Here is a 17465-nt window from a genome sequence, read left to right as displayed (position 1 = left end):
AACCGCACCTAGGGCTTCGGGAATGTGTACAGCTCAGTTAGGTGCAGGCTGCCTGCACAGCCAGCATAGCTCAAGGTTGGGGTGCACAGTAGCAAAAGGACTTTATTAGAACACTGTCTAGGTTCAGAGTGGATGGATGGAGGGGGAAGGAAGGAAAGGAGGAAAAAGGTAACGGAGGGGGTGGGGTGGGGAGAGTAATCTATGTGTGGAGTACGCTATTCTAGAGGAGGTGCTTTCCCATTCTTGCTGAGGTTTCTGTTACTACCTCTGTGCCAAGGTGTGGACAGCCTAAGTTCCTGAAGTTCCTCCCTCTCCACCCTTTCACACCGGGAAGATTTCATGAAAGCCCACTGAGGGCATAGGAAGAACTGGATACTTGGGTAGTAAGTAGGAAATCTGAGGAAGTAGGAAAGGATCCAGAGATGATGGCTACAATCCTTAAAAGTTTTTTTTTTTTTTTTTTTGTGAGGTTTGCCATTCTCCCTTCTTTCCTGATTCTAAATCCAAGTGGATAGGATTATGGCAAGAGCCCTACCCCTGCATGTCTGTGTGTAGAGTGGCTGGGTTGTGACTCCTGACTCCACCCCACACAAATATCTGTGTTTCTCAGTTAAGTAGAAAACAAACTTAAAAAAAATTGTGGTTAAAGGCAGTATTGACCATTTCAGTCACTTTTACTAACCCTGACCCTTCCATCTCCCTGATCCTTGATAATAACCTCAACTTTTTGCCTCAGCGATTTTTTTTTCTTCTTGAGAAAACATCTCCCTACAAAGCCCAGGCTGCCACTGAACTCAATATTTACTTCACTTCAAGCAGCCCTTAAATTCTTGGTAATAACTTTTGCTTCAGTAGTCTGGGCACCTGGGGATTATGACAAGCTGGCTATCTCTATAGTTTTAACTCATTTAAATATTTACTTTGTTGAGGGGAGGGAACAGAGCTGGCTGGTTTTCTCTTAGCACAATGTCCTTAAGGTTTCTGCATTAGAATGCATAACAGGATTTTTTTTTTCATTTTGTTTTGTTTTTCAAGACAGGGTCTCTCTGTATAGCACTGGCTGTCCTGGAACTCATTCTGTAGACCAAGCTGACCTCAAATTCACAGAGATTCATCTGCCTCTGCTTTTCCAGTGCTGGGATTAAAGCTGTGCACCAGCACTGCCCAGCTCAGCATCTTCTTCTTAAGGACTGACTAATATTCCATTATACATATATAATCACAGCTTTCTTTACCCACCCATCGATGGATCGCTATTATCTTTTTAGCATTTGTAAACAATATTGCATTCTTCTATAAAATGACTGGATCATAAAGCAATTCAATTTCTTTTTTGGGACAGTCTCTCTACATAGCTCTAGTTGTTCTGGAACTCACTATGTAGACCAGGCTGGCCTCAAACTTATATAGAGCTGTCTGTCTTTGCCTCCTTAGTTCTGATTAAATGCATATGTCACTACATCTGGTTTGTTCAATTCTTAATTTCTGAAGATCTTTTGAATTCTCACCAGAAGAACACTAGATTTTTTTCTTTTCCTCCCACTAGCCTGCTCTCTCTCTCTCTCTCTCTCTCTCTCTCTCTCTCTCTCTCTCTCTCTCTCTCCTCTCTCCCTCTCTCCGTGTGTGTGTGTGTGTGTGTGTGTGTGTGTGTGTGTGTGTGTGTGTCTGTGTGTCTCTGTGTGTCTGTGTATGTGTGTCAGAGAGAGACAGGGTCTCCATATGTTCCTGTGGCCATGCTGGAACTCACTATGTAGACCAGGCTGTCCTCAAACTCACAAGTATGTCTGTCACTTGCCTCCCTTGTGCTGAGATTACAGGCATTTGCCACCACATGCAATTTAGCGTTCTGACCTCTCTACCCCCTCGCCAACCGGTATTCATGTTTTTCTTTTCTTTTCTTTTGAGTTGGACAATAAATGTTTGAAATAATTGTAGGACTCTCCAGCATCCTTATGGACCAGAGACTGAAAACTGGAGGAGTTTTTGTGAAGATCACACCCAGTTGGCAACATAGGACTAACTGGTATCCTAGATATCAATGCTGCCCCCAACTGGGCTAAAAAAGTAATAGTCTCTTCTTTTTTCCACTGTGTGGCATCTCAGACCACATCATTTTGCAGAGCTGGTGTGTACTGCCACAGAGGCTTTAGGAAAACGTATGTATGTATGTATGCTCTTCTCACACAGGGGATTCCCTCACCCAGTCTAACGTGCTACATCACCAACTCCAAAAACTGACATCTTACAGGGATACATCTGACCTGTGGCTGTCCATCTGTACCTTTCCTGAAGGAGACTTGACCTTCTGCTTTTACTTCGAGAGGTGTAGACTCAGTTGGTAACTTCCCATACACAGACATTTTCAGAAGTACTAGAGGTCAAGAGTATTGAGGAGAGACAGGTGTGCTGGTTGGTTTTGTGACAACCTGACACAGCTAAAGTCACCTGTCGGGAAGACTGTTAATTGAAGAATTGTCTCCATTAGATTGGCCTGTAGGCAGGTCTATGAGATATTTTCTTGATTGGTGACTGGTATGGGAGGGGTCAACCCATTGTGAGTGGTGGTATGGGCAAGTGGTATCAGACAGTGTGCTGAGCAAGGTATAAAGAGAAAGCCAGTAGTCAACACTCTCTGCCATGGTCTCTGCATTAGTTCTTGCCTTTAGGCTCTGCTTGAGTCACTGTCTTGACTTTCATGGAAGATGAACTACAATCCTTAAGATAAAATAAAGTCTGTCCTTCCCAACTTGCTCTTGACTATTGTCTTAGTTACTGTTCTGTTGCTATGAAGGGATAGAATGGATAAGGCAGATCTTATAAAAGAAATCATTTAGTTAGGGGTTCGTTTACAGTTTCAGAGGGGTTCATGGTCATCATGGCAGGGACCGTGACAACAGGCAGGCAAGATGATGGAGAGTTCACGTTTGATTTAAAAGTTGAAGGCAGAGGTGGGGTTTGGAGAGAGAGAAAGAGGGAGGAAGTGGGAGAGAAGAGAGGGAGAGAAAGAGAGAGAGAGAGAGAGAGAGAGAGAGAGAGAGAGAGAAATATGCTTTTGAAATCCCAAAGCCCACTCTCATGCTGCATGCTGTCACCTGCATGTTTGATCTTAGTCATTCTGATTGGTGTGAGGTGGAATCTCAGCGTCATTTTGAGGAATCTTGCATGGCTGAGAAGCACTTCAAGAATGTTCAACATCTTTAGTCATCAGGGAAATGCAAATTTCCTGAGATTTTACCTCATGTCAGTCAAATTGTCTAAGATCAAAAGCTCAGATGACAGCAGATGCTGTCCAATATGTGGAGAAATTGAGACTGAACTTTTAATTTTTAGAAGTTTTAAAGGACTTTTTCACATTGAGATGTTTTATATTGTAATATTAGTGCTAATTTCTTATCTTGGGGATAAACAAAAAAGGGAAAGTTATAGTTTAATAGTAATGTGATTGTCAGGTTGAGAAAGTCTCAACTTTTTTAGTTAGTTTTATGTCAACTCAACCCAGAGTCATTTGAGAAGAGAAAATGCCTCCAGAAGATTGGCTTTCAGGCAAGTCTTTTGAACATTTTCTTAATTAGTGGTTGATGTGGAAGGTATCATTGTGGCTGGTATCATTCCTGGGCAGATGGTTTTGAGGTATATCAAAAAGCAGACTGAGCAAGCCACAGGGAATAAGCCAGTAAGCTGCAGTCATGCATGGTCTTTGCTTCAGTTCTTGTCTCTAATTCCTTGGGTTTCTGCCTTGACTTCCCTCAGGGATAGATTGTGACCTGGAAGTGTTAGTTAAATGCATCTTTTTTTCTCCCAATTTCCTTCTAGTCAAGGTCTTTAACACACAATGGAAAGGAGTTAATAAAACTGTATATAAAACTCACTAGAAGAGAATTAAAATATTTTGAGTGACATTTACATTTTTGGAAATGTGTACATGAGTAGGATGTATTTTATCCATAATCTCCTCCTTCAACTTCATGTCTTTCCCTGACATGTCCAACTCAGATTCATAATCATGTCTCTAATTTATTCTATAATTGCACACACACACACACACACACAGACACACAGACACACACACACACACACACACACACACACACACACACACACACACACTATGGAATCCAAGTAATGGTGTCCGTATACTATCCATGTTCTTAATATTTTGTAATTTAAGTCCCATGAAATAAAGTTGACAGTTTTGAAAAACTGTACTCTAAATTTACAACATTTTGTTCCTTCTGGCTTATGATTACTACTGATGGTCAACTTGATAATATCTAGAGTTACCATAGATTCATACCTCTGGCCATCTCTGTGAGGATTATCCAGCTTAGGTTCATGAGGATGGGAAGACCCATCTTAAATATATGTAGCAACATTCTATGGGCTAGAGTCTCTCACTTTATAACAAAGCAAAAGTGAGCCAAGCACCAGCATTTATCTCTCTTTGCTTTCTGAATGGAAGCCATGTAAGCAGCTGCTTCATGCTTCTGCCACTATGATTTTCCCACCAAGATAGACTGTAGCCTGGGATAGTGTTCCAGTGTGGTGATCTGAATATTCTTGGTCCATGAGAAGTGGCACTGTTAGAGGTGTGACCTTGTTGGAGTAGATGTGGCCTTGCTGGAAGAAGTTCATCACTGTGGCAGTGGGCTCTGAAGACCTATGTTGTAGCTCTGCACATTGTGGAAGACAGCTTCCTTCTGCCTGCCTTTGGATCAAGATTTAGAACTCTTGTCTTCTCCAGCACTATGTCATGATACCATGCTTTTCACCATGATGATGAGGGATTGACCCTCTGAAACTCTAAGCCAGTCCCAATTAAATATTTGCCTTTATAAGAGTTGTCTTGGTCATGGTGTCTCTTCACATCCAGAACACCATAACTAAGACAGCCAGAGCAATGTTTTCCTTCCTTAAGTGTCTCAAAAAAAGATTTATTTTATTTTGTTCTATAACTAAGACAGCAAGAGCAATGTTTTCCTTCCTTAAGTGTCTCAAAAAAGATTTATTTTATTTTGTTCTATGAGAGCTTTGCCTGAATTTATGTATGTACATCATATGTGTGGCTGGTGTCCTTGGATGTCAGAAGGGGACATTGTTTTCTCTAGAACTAGAGTTATAAATAATTGTAAGTCACCATATGGGTGCTAAAAACTTATCTTGGGTCCTTTGCAAAAACAGCAACTGCTCTTAACCACTAAGCATCTCTTCAGCTCCATTAAGTTGCTTTTGACAGGTTATTTTATTGTAACAATGAGACAGGTAACTAAATGAAATGAAAGATAATAATAAAAAAATAAAGAAGATAAAACATATAAATTATTTTATTTATAAACATGCGTTACATGTATGTTATTATCATGTATGTTATAACTAGAGACACACAAAGATACAAAACTAATTTATATTGGTTAGAAAATAGAAATACATGAGAACACTTCAAGTAAACATGCTAGTGTTTGACATAGAAGAGCTTTCTACACTACCAGAGTTCAGTTTTGCCAAACTTAAATAACACATGACAATTTACCAATATAGTGTACATTACAATCATTCTATGGGGAATTAGATTGTGATGTATCCTATAAGAAAATATGAGATGGCTGAAATAGGTTAAATGATAGAGTATGATAAATAGTGTCATTTACTCTGTCTTCATTTCATTCATAAGACACATCCACAGAAGGGGGAGGTTTGGGGAGAAAGAAATTGAACATCATGAGAATAAGAGGATTGGAAAGGGGCATTGGGAGAAGGACAAATATGGACAGAGTATGGGGGGATGGCTCAGGGGTTAATAATATGTACTGATTTTGCAGAGAACTAGAGTTCAGTGTCCAGCATCCACATTGAGTGACTCATAACCACTTGTAACTCCAGCTTGAAGAAATCCTTTATCCTTTTTGGCCTCCAAGGGCACAGCACTCATGTGCAAACTTTCCCCCTACTCCCCCACCTGCACACATGTAATTTAAATAATAAAAATTAATATTTTAAAAACAGACTTGCTTTGTACAGTACTTTGAGAAAGATGCACCTATTCCACAGTTGTGGGAATCACAAGTTGAGTAGTGGACAAATGCCAAGGTCCTGCCTCAGCTTGACTGAATGGGCATGGCCTAAGAATGACTCAGAGTCAATGAAGGATGCAAGCTGACAGCTCTGTAATCACCTCAAGATAGATCTCTCTCTCTCTCTCCCTCTCTCCCTCTGTCCCTCTTCCCCCTTCTATCTCTCTTTTTCTTTCTCTCTCCCTCTCTTCCTCTGGCAGACCAAAGCACAGTCTTTTATTTGTTTAAGCTACTTCCTTAGGAATTGCATATCTGTTTAATCATTTACCCCAGGATTTCTTTTGATCATTCCACGAATCAGTATTTTATGACTTTAAAACCCTTGTGATTTCTGAGTCTAGACATAAAGGCTATTTTTATGTGAGAAAGTTAGCTTAAGTATAATAGTTTAAAAAATTTTTGGGTAATTTAACAAACTCTTGCTTTTGCTGATGCAAGCAGCATTGAAGCTGATTTTTTATAGTTCTTAGCTACCTCAATATATTACTTTAATCTTTGGATATTTTTTAATTTCAGCAACTCCAAGGCTTATTATTGGAAAGTATTAAGTGATCCCAGAAAGTAGGACTATCATTAAGCCTTCACCTCTTTTCTTGATAGCAGACTTTTGCTGTCCCCAACCTCTATTTGGATCATACATAAAACTACCCTCTTTAGGGAGTAGAATATCTAGATTAAATTTAGTTGTTGATGGCTTCCAAGGAGAAGACCACCATTTTACCATAATATTATATAACCATCTTTCTGAGCCTTATTTGTTAATTATTCCTTATTCTTTCGTGATCTAGGTTTTTTCCTCTGTTGACCAAATCATGTCTCCTTTATTATCTTTCTGACTAAGTTGACTCATTAGTGCAGCTACCTCTGTTTTTTTCAGGTTCATGAAGCCCTTCATACAATTCATATTGTATCTTTATATTTTGCATAATTAAGAAATCCTGTGAGGAACAGTTTTTATTACTGATTTATGTATTCTTGAACTCATGTTTTCAGAGTTCTTTCCCACAGCCTTGAGGGCTATCCTGAAGGTCCCAGCATCACCACTTTACTGGAGGATTATCAGACACAGCCTTACCTCTCAGAAATGAGCTGTTTCTGATTATCATGGAGTCATTAACTTCAGCAAGGAGAACATTCCCCAATAACCTTGGCAGGGAGAACTTTCTCTGAAGGAGGAATACAAAGTAAAATATGTACATTATTATGCAAACAAGCCTTACACATACAGCAACCATCAGTATTTGAGGAGACCCACATCCTGTTGGCTCTGTTCCAGGGGTAGAAACCATGTCACACCTTACTTTGCATTGTCATGCTGCAGCAGACAAAGGCAGTGACTGCTTTGTGGACATGAGGTTCTCTTTTGGGATGGTGACAATGTCTAGGAACTAGATACTGGTGGTGGCTGTATATCATTGAGAATTTACTCAATGCTATTGAATTACATACTTTGAAATATTTATTGTTAAATTCATGTTTTATGAACATGAATTGTTGTATGAACATGTTCAATAAGGAGAAAACCCGACTACAACGTAGAATCCTTATGGCAGAAGGGGTTTTGCATTAGTTACGGTGTGATAAGATAGAAGCAATTTGTGGAAGGTTTGTTTTCACTTACAGTCACAAAGGGTTAGAGAATCTACAATTGAAAAGATAGCATGGCAGCAGTCTGCAGGAGTAGGATGCTTGCTGATCATATTTTATCAGTTCACCAACAAGAAGAGAGAGTGAACTGGATATAGGTCAAGATTATAAATCATCGAAGCCTATGTTCAATGACCTACTTCCCCCAGCAAGCCTCCATGTCCTGAAATGTCCATAATATGACCAGCCAATGCCACACACTGGAAACCAAGTATTCAAATATACAAGTCTATGGTGGTTCTCATTGAAACCACCAGAGAAGTGCATGGTGCTTCAGCAGTCACAACAATCAAACATTGCCTCCTTAATGAAACTTTTGAAAAAATAACATTTTATTTGTGTGCCTATCTATGGGAATGCATTGTGTGTGTGTGTGTGTGTGTGTGTGTGTGTGTGTGTGTGTGTGCGTGCGTGCGTGCGTGCGTGCGTGCGTGCCTGCCTGCCTGCCTGCCTGTCTGCCTGTCTGTACACAGAAGCTGGAATATAGTACCAGCTCTCTCCTGGTGTTGGAGCTACAGCCAGTTGTGGGCCACTCAATTGTACATGCTGAGAATCAAATGTGGGTCCTTTGGGAGAGGAGGCATTGCTCCTAACTCCTGAGCCTTCTCCAGCTTCCTTGGTAAAATTCCTAAGAAAAGATTTGATTAATAATTTGCCTGAGCACATAGTTAATGTAGTACAATGGTGTTTTTACATCTTTATAGCCATCTTCCTTTCTATTCAGGATGCAGTATGGCATCTTATGTTCTTGTACAGTAGGAGAGCAAGTGTAGGTTGATGAGTCACTCCTGCTACACACACTCCTGTATCCCATGTCATATTCTGAAAATGAGAATGCCTCTTTACTCCATGATCCTCACAAACTGAGAGGGGATTTTGATGTCATAATCATCTAACATTAAAGAGTATGATATTGAGACAATGGGTAAATATTTCTCCAATGTCTTAAGGAGAAATAAGCACATTTCTTTCAGTGAATGTTAGTATCCAGGCATGCAGACATTATCAAGTGAGGATCTGTGGTCAGGAGAGAAGAGAAGGTGAGGAAGGAACAAAAGGGCGGGGATATGAAAGAAGAAATGACATGGCCAGTCCGTAGAGAAGGGTGAGGAGGAACTATAACGTTTTACAGAAATGAAGAAGTCAGAAGGAGGAAGTTTGGGGCAATAAAACCACAGCCTCATTCCAGGAAGGAAACTGGTGTACTTTTGCTAACCAGTTATATAGTATCAATATGGTCACATTCAATAAATTCTCCCATTTTGATTTTCACTACTCTTGAGTATCTGTTTCTTCTACAGAGGACGAGTGCTTGAGCCTGGATTGGGAAGGCTTTTGGGGTCCAGACTATAAGCCCAACAACTCTGGTAATTTGGTAAGAAAAGAAAGTAAATGAGAAAGGATTTGTTGCCTAACAACCCCCAACCACCACCACACAGAGTCCTGATAATAGAACTGTTTCTTTCTTATACCTCTGTATCCCTGTGTGTTCATCCCCCAAATAAAGAGAGTATTGGTCATGGTTTAAATATACTTGGCTCAGGGAATGGCACTATTTGGAGGTGTGGCCTTGTTGAATATGTGTCTCACTGTGAACATGGGCTTTAAGACCCTCTGAAAGAATAAAGATTTTAAACTATCCCCCACTGACCCTGCTGTGAGGACAAGTGCACCTCACAGCAAAGAATAACACAACATATTTTGGGGATGTAGCCTGGCTATAGCCACCACAAGCCATCTGGCCTCGATAAGGCCTGACTCAACAGTCCTGAGAAAAACGAGAATTAGGGTCAGCTTGCCCCAGAAGGAGGGTGGCCTAGAGTTGAACTGAGCCCAAGTTACAAACCAATGAAATTGCTTTGTGTGACTGTTGCCAACTACCTATGTAATTTTCCCTATAAATCCCTTCCCCTAATTGGGCTCGGGGTCGACTCCTCTGTCTCCTGTGTGAGATACGTGTCGTCCCCAGAGCTCTGGTTCCTCAAATACACCTCTTGTTTATTACATCAAGACTGGTTTCTCGTGAGTTCTTGGGGGTTGTGTTGTCTCGAGATTTGAATGGGGTTCTTCCTCACCCTGGTGGTCTTTCACCTCATCCTAGCTACCTGGAAGTCAATCTTCCACTAGCAACCTTTGTAGAACTTTCAGCTTCTCCTGCACCATGCCTGCCTGGATATTGTTGAAAGATCCCCGAAGGGAGACCCTTACTCAAGTCTTGGGAAGTCGTGGACCCCAGACACAGAGAGACCATTTTGGATATAATAAGCAAAGGTGAGGTTTATTACGGAGATCTATTATGGAGATCTCTGGGCTGACATGTATCCCACGCAGGAGACAGAGGTGTCGATTCCGAGAGGCTGGGAGAAAGGTTAAAGGGAGAAACCACAACCCAAGGGGGCAGGGGTAGTATCATTGGAAAATCACAAGAAGCTTCCTGTCTCTCAAGATTGCTTAACTTTATGGTCCACTAGTTCCCAGGAGAAGCTTCCTGCTTCTTAAAGTTGTTCTCTAAAATTCTAATCTAACTTTATGGTCAGCTAGTTCCTGGGAGAAACTTCCTCTTATCTTTACTAGGTCAGGATCGCCTATCTAAGGACCTTATCTTAAACCCTTTTATCTGGATCCTGGGAGAGCAGGCTCAAGAAATGTGACCCTTTACTTACTTACAGGTAGAGGGCAGGGTCCGGAATTTGAGGTATTTAGGGCTACTTAAGGGTGGGACAGCATTCCTAAACTTCTGACTTTTTGGCTGTATTTTTTATTCTTTCATTGTCATGTTCCTGCCTTGGTAATTATGGACTGAATCTCTGAACCTGTAGCCAGCCCCAATTAAATGTTGTCTTATAAGAGTTGCCTTGGTCATGATGTTGTTCACAGCAGTAAAACCCTAAGACAGAAGTTGGTACCAGGGACTGGGGTACTGCTGTGATAGGCCTGACCATGCATTTGTTTGGAAGAATGTGGACTATGGAATTTTGGATTTGGAAAGCAGTGGGATGCTTTAAATGGGGCTTAATGGGACATCCTAGCAGGAATATGAACTTTGTTACTAAGAGTGATTTGAATTGTGCAGACCTGGCCTAAGAGATTTCAATGGAGAAGGGCAAAAAGTAGTCTGAAGAATCTGCCTGAGGCTATGGTGAAGAGACTCAAAGTAATTGCATTGACAAAGGAAGTCTCAGAAAGGCCAATCATGCAGTTTGTTCTCTGTTTAGGTCTCCTGAAGAGCATTTTAAACAAAGATAGCATGCTGAGAAAAAGAAAAATATAAAATATATGGTTTGAGTAATAATGGTGCCCGAGGAAGTGAAATGGAGCAGAATTTCAAGGATACTAAATTGAATTAAGGGAATAGTGACCTTGGGACAAGATCCCAATGAGCTAAATTTATGCCCAGGCGTGGTAATACAAGCTTTTATTTAATACCAGGAGGCAAAGACAAGTAGATTCCTGAGTTCAAGGCCAGCCTAATACAGAGCAGGTTTTATGTGAAGAAAATCTTAAATCCAGGTTTGGTGGACTACACCTTTAATCCTAGTGCTTAGGAGACAGGCACATAGATCTCTGAGTTCAAAGTCAGTCGACAGAGCAAGTTCCAGGACATTCAAGCTTAGGCAGTGAATGAGTTGGAACAGCAGCAGTAGTGGAGTGGATCAACCTGAGCTTAGACTGCTACAGAGAGCAGAGCTGGAGTAGTAACATGGGTCCTTTGGAGGAGCCCAGAAGATCGTTTGTGGATCCCAGACATTGAAACAAGAACCTGTAACATTGAAGATGCCTTGGAGACCCCAAGATGTTCTGAATGCGAGAGCTGTGGGCTCTCTGTGGAGGAAAGCCACTAATAGGGAGTGGAATCAGACCAGGAGAAAGAAGTTGGCTGCAGACAACAAAGATGAAAAAGGAGTTGAAGATCTGAAGACAGCTTTGACATCAGACACGGAGATGCAGAGTTTGGAGTTTGCCAAACTGGTTTCCTGTCTTGCCCTGGGGATTACAGTGAAGTAATTGGATGAATTTCAGAAAGGACTCTGAACTTTGGACTTTTAACATTGTTGAGACTGCTATAGACTATGGGGACTTCAGAAGTTGCACAACATGTATTCTGCATTATGGTATGTTTAGGTATGGCCCCCATAGACTCATGTGTTTAAAAAAGCCTATGGGAATGTGATGGTTTGTATATGCTTGACCTAGGGAATGGCACTATTTGGAGGTGTGGCCTTGTTGGAATGGGTGTGTCAGTGTGAGCATGGGTTTTTAGACTCTCACACTAGCTGCCTGGAGTTGGTCTTCCACTAGCAGCCTTCAGATAAAGATGTAGAACTCTCAGCTCCTCCTGCACCTTTCCTGCCTGGATGCTGCTGTGTTTCTGCCTTGATGATTATTGACTGAAACTCTGAATCTATAACCAGCCCCAATTAAATATTGTCCTTAGGTCAGTCCCTGCAGCTGCTGTCTCTGGCTGTCCTGAGCCAGCAGCTTGGGGACACCTCAGGTAAGCATCTGTAGCAGGCTCTACAAGGAGCCTGACAGGGAGGCGGTGGGCAGACCACCAGGCACACTTCAGGGTTTGGTGGCTTCTCCACAGGTCCCACCAGTCATGTCCCTGTGCTGTGAGTGTTTCCACCACTCCGAGAAAACAGCATTCAGAGCTCTTGGATAAGTTGGTCTAGTGAGAGCTGTTGATAATTTAATTCCATCTTTAGGTTTTCTGTAGACACATTGAGAACCATGATCAGTTTTACTAAGGAAAAGTTTGACTGTCATATCCTCAATGAAGGCTTTACTGCTAAGGACATTCTGGACCAAAAAAATTAATGAAGTTTCTTCCTCTGTCAATAAGGATGCTTTCTACATCGTGGACCTCGAAACCTTGTAAAGAAGCATCAGAGGTGGTTGAAAGCTCTTCCCTGTGTTACTCCCTTTTACCCAGTTAAGTGTAATATAACCAGAGCCATAGTGAGCACTCTAGGTACCATTGGGACAGGATTTGACTGCGCAAGCAAGACTGAAATACAGTTGGTATAGGGGCTTGGGGTAGCTCCAGAGAGGATTGTCTATGCAAATTCTTGAAAACAAGTGTTTCAAATCAAGTATGCTGCCAGTACTGGAGTCCAGATGATGACTTTTGACAGTGAAATTGAATTGATGAAAGTTGCCAGAGCACATTCAAAGGCAAAGTTGGTTTTTCGGATTGCCACTGATGATTCCAAAGCAGTTTGTTGCCTCAAGGATAAGCTTGGTGCCACACTCAAAACCAGCAGGCTTCTCATGGAACAGGCAAAAGAGCTAAATATTGACGTCATTAGCATCAGCTTCCATGTAGACAGTGGATATACTGACCCTGAGACCTTTGTGCAGGCAGTGTCAGACACACACTGTGTCTTTGACATGGGAACAGAGTTGGTTTCAGCATGTATTGAAAGAATAAAAAATGTAGCCAAGAAGTCAGAAGTTTAAAAATGCTATCTCACCCCTAAGAAGCCCTAAATACCTCAAATTCCAGACCCTGCCCTCTACCTGTAAGTATGTAAAAGGTCACATTTCCTGAGCCTGCTCTCCTAGGAACTAGATAAAAGGACTTAAGATAAGGCCCTTAGATATGCGATTCCCAACCTAGTAAAGATAACAGAAAGCTTCTCCCAGGAACTAGCGGACCATAAAGTTAAACAATCTTGAGAAACAGGAAGCTCCTCCTTGTGATTTTTCACTGGTATTCTTGACACTTTCCAATGACGCCATCACTGCTCCCTCGGGTTGTCGTTTCTCCCTTTAAATACCCTTTCTCCCAGCCTCTCGGGGTCAAACTCCACTGCCCCTGCATGGGATATGAGTCTCGACCCCAGTGCACTGGTTCCTATCGATAAACCTCATGTGATTACAGCAAGGATGGTCTTGTGTGAGTTCTTGTGGGGGGGTCACGTCATCCTGAGACTTGAGTGAGGGTCTCCCCGCTCTGGGGGTCTTTCAGTATCTGCTTGATATTGGTAGTGGATTTCCTGGATCTAAAGCTTAAATTTGAAGAGATCACCAGTGTAATCAATGCAGTTCTGGACAAGTACTTCCCATCAGACTTGGACGTGAGAATCATAGCTGAGCCAGGCAGATATTATGTTCATTAGCTTTTACATTTGCAGTGAATATCACTGCCAACATACCCCAAAATAACAACAGTAACAACAACAACAACAACAACAACAACAAACTCGTGGAAGGAGCAGACTGGCTCTGACTATAAAGATGAGTCAAATGAGCAAATCTTCATGTATTATGTGAATTATGGAGTGTATGCATCATTTAACTGCATTCTGTATGATCATGCACATATGAAGGCCCTGCTGCAAAACAGACCCAAGGCAGATGAGCAGTATTACTTATCCAGCATCTGGGGACTAAAATGTGATGGCCTTGTTTGGATCGTCAAGCACTCTAACCTCCCTGAAACGCATGTTGGTGATTGAGTGCTGCTTGGGAAGCTGGATGCATACACTGCTGCTGCTGCTTCTACTTTCAATAGGTTCCAGAAGCCAAACATCTACTATGTAATGTCATGGCCAATGTGGCAACTCATGAAGCAGATCCAGAGCCATGGTTTCCCACTGGAAATGGAGGAGCAGGATGTTGGCACTCTCCCCGTGTCTTGTGCCCAGAAGAATGGGACTGTCACCTTGCAGTCAAGACAAAGACTGAGCTCCAGAGTTGGTCAGTTCCTCTTCCTTGGGGCTGTTGATATGCTAACTTTGTCTCTGGTAACTCAGACCAACAAAGACCACACCCTGCCTGTCTGTTCATCAAATGGCAAGCAGAACAGTAGCTGGTGAGAGAAGACACAATGATTCTTTCTCTCACATTCCTGTTTATCCTTGGTGAGATGTGGAAAAGGGAAAAAAATCACCAAGTCTGGGAAAGACCCCACCCCATGAGGTGACTTCAAGGGCCCAGGAAGTTCTGGGTAGAAAAAGACAAACTTTCAGGACAAACTTCACAAGACAATCTCTTGCACGACTGAGTCTTGGCTACAGGAAAGCAGTACTGTCAGGTGAGTGTACTCCCAGGTGTCCCAGGTATCTCCACCTTACTTGGGAAAACATGTCACATCCAGGCAGTGGGGATGTTAAACAATAAACGTGGTCTGATGCTGGGGATGGCTGGAGGGTCCTGGGACTGGTAACAGGAATATGGGAAGACTGCTTTGTCATTCTGGGAAGTGGCCTCTGGTTTCTTTTCAGGAATGCTTTCTGCTCCTGGGGGACAACTATGAGCATCTGGTGTCAGCGAATCTTTGAGGCTCTGGAGTACCATCTGCATAAAGATGGAAGCCAGTCACCCTTGTACAGACAGACTTTACTGGAGCCCAAAAACAAGGTCAATTTCACCATCTCAGTCCTATCAGATTTTTATGCAGGACACTATTGGTGTTAGTATCTGAGCCCTGATGGCTGGTCAGAGCACAGTAACCCAGTGGAGCTCATGGTAACAGGTAAGGGGACCTTCAGGGATCTCAGTCCTTCTCTCTCTCTCTCTCTCTCTCTCTCTCTCTCTCTCTCTCTCTCTCTCTCTCTTTCTCTCTCCTGAAGACTGCTTTGACGTCAGACATGGAGATGCAGAGTTTGAAGTTTTGTTTTGTTTTTTCTTTTTTTCGGAGCTGGGGACCGAACCCAGGGCCTTGTGCTTGCTAGGCAAGCCCTCTACCACTGAGCTAAATCCCCAACCCCAGAGTTTGAAGTTTGCCCAGCAGGTTTCCTGTCTTTCTTTGGGGATTAGAGTTAAGTGATTGGGTGGATCTCAGAAGAGACTTTGAACTTTGGACTTTTAACATTGTTGAGACTGCTATAGACAGTGTGTGTATATGTGCATGCACATGCATGTGTATGTGTGTGTGTGCACGTGCTCATGTCCATTATAGCCTCCTCCTCCTCCTCCTTTTCTTCATTTGGTCTTTTTGAGACAAGTTTTCTAATGCAATTCTGCTGTTCAGGAATTTGCTCTATATACTAGCTTGGCCATGAACTCACAGATCTACCAGCCTCTGCCTCGCTGGGATAAAAGGCATGCACCACCACACCTAGCTGCAATCTTCTCTTGTAGGATTCTACAGAAAGCCCACCCTCTCAATCTCACCTATTTCTGCAGAAACTTGAGGAGGAAAGATGACTGTTCAATGTGCTTCTTCCCTGAGATATGATAGATTCATTTTGACTAAGGAAGAACACAAGCTATCCAGGACACTATACTATGCACAGTATGTACCCAATGGGGAGTTCCAGGCCCTATTCCATGTGGATCCTATATCACTTGGCCAGAAAAGAACATGCAGATGCTATGGCAATTACAGGCTCAATAGATATGTGTGGTCAGAATCCAGTGACCCCTTGAAGCTCCTGGTGTCAGGTGAGAAAGCTCCATCATTGACATAATAATTTTGAGGTTTACCTATATATTTCTGAGTCTTACTTTCAGGAGAAATAAAATGGGGTATGGCTAAGAGAAATGTGGGGTCCCCAAGCTGGGTGGAGACAAAGTTTGAGAGGCAGTGCCACCTTCAGGACAGGATAGGAAGGAACTAAGTGTGCCCTGTATCTTCTTTTTTCCTATCTTCTCTCTGGTGATGTCCAGGAAGCCATCCCTGCTAACCCATCAGGGTCTGAACCCTGGAAAGAATCTAACCACACAGAGACACCCTGTCCTCAGCTATACTTTGTTGATGGAGGAGGGTATGATTCTCTGCAGTATCCTGACTCACCCCGAGGTCCTGTGAATAATTTCCTTAGGAGTCACTATAGATGCTGTGGTACATATCTCCTCTCTTTGGAGTAGTCAGGCCTCATTGAACCCATGCTCATCCTACAAAACCAAAGAGAAACAAAAAATCCCAAATAGCCCCGATTAAAAATGGGGTACAGGCAAAACAGATATTTCACAGTAGAGGAATCTCAAATATCTGAGAAGCACATAAAGAAATGTTCAAAGTTTTAGTCATCAGGGAAATGCAAATCGAAATGACCCTGAGATCCCACCTTACACCAATCAGAATGGCTAAGATCAAAAAGTGAATGACAGCACATTCTAGCAAGAATTTGCAGAAAGAGAAACACTCCTTCATAGCTGGTGGGATTGCAAACTGGTAAAACTACTCTGGAAATCAATCTAGAGGTTGCTCAGAAAATTGGAAATAATTCTATCTATAAGACCCAGCTATACTGCTCATAGGCATATACATATATGGGACACATGCTCCACTATGTTCATAGCAGCCTTATTTATAATAACCAGAAGCTGGAAAGAACCCAGATGCCCTTCAACAGAGTAATGGATACAGAAAATATGGTACATCTACACAATGGAATACACTCAGCTATTAAATCAATGACTTTATGAAATTCATAGGCAAATGGATGGAACTGGAAAATATCCTGAATGGGTAACCCAATCACAGAAAAACACACATGGTATCCACTCATTGATAAGTGGATATTAGCCCAAATGCTCGAATTACCCTAGACAAACAGAAGACATGAAACTCAAGAAGGATGACCAAAATGTGAATACTTCACTCCTTCTTTCAAAGGGGAATAACAATACCCTTGGGAGGGTATAGGGGGGCAAAGTTTAGAACAGACGCTGAAAGAATGCCCATTCAACACCTGCCCCACATGTGGCCCATACATATACAGCCACCAAACTAGATAGGATGGATGAAGCAAATAAGTTCAAGCTGACAGGAGCTGGATGTAGATCTCTCCTGAGAGA

The 17465-nt window shown here is 42.1% G+C and overlaps 1 protein-coding gene and 1 pseudogene across 5 annotated transcripts in view; both read left to right on the top strand.

Moving 5' to 3' along the window:
- Nucleotides 1–200: 200 nt before the first annotated feature.
- On the top strand, nt 201–15857 carry Odc1-ps7 (ornithine decarboxylase 1, pseudogene 7; annotated as a pseudogene).
- Nucleotides 14620–17465, top strand: part of Lilra5 (leukocyte immunoglobulin like receptor A5) — a 61996-nt gene continuing 59150 nt past the window's right edge. For 4 of the 5 annotated variants that reach the window (XM_063274900.1, XM_063274892.1, XM_063274896.1 and 1 more), the window contains exon 1: nt 15057–15195. The gene's annotated coding sequence lies outside the window, so the exon portion shown is untranslated. Of the gene's footprint in view, nt 14755–15056; nt 15196–17465 lie in introns of those variants that run through there. The other variant, XM_063274891.1, reaches the window with a different exon arrangement.

The sequence above is a fragment of the Rattus norvegicus genome, chromosome 1 (assembly GCF_036323735.1).
Source record: "Rattus norvegicus strain BN/NHsdMcwi chromosome 1, GRCr8, whole genome shotgun sequence".
Taxonomy (NCBI): domain Eukaryota; kingdom Metazoa; phylum Chordata; class Mammalia; order Rodentia; family Muridae; genus Rattus; species Rattus norvegicus.
The sequence above is the reverse complement of the archived record's forward strand: the minus strand, read 5'-3'. Positions and strand labels throughout refer to the sequence as shown.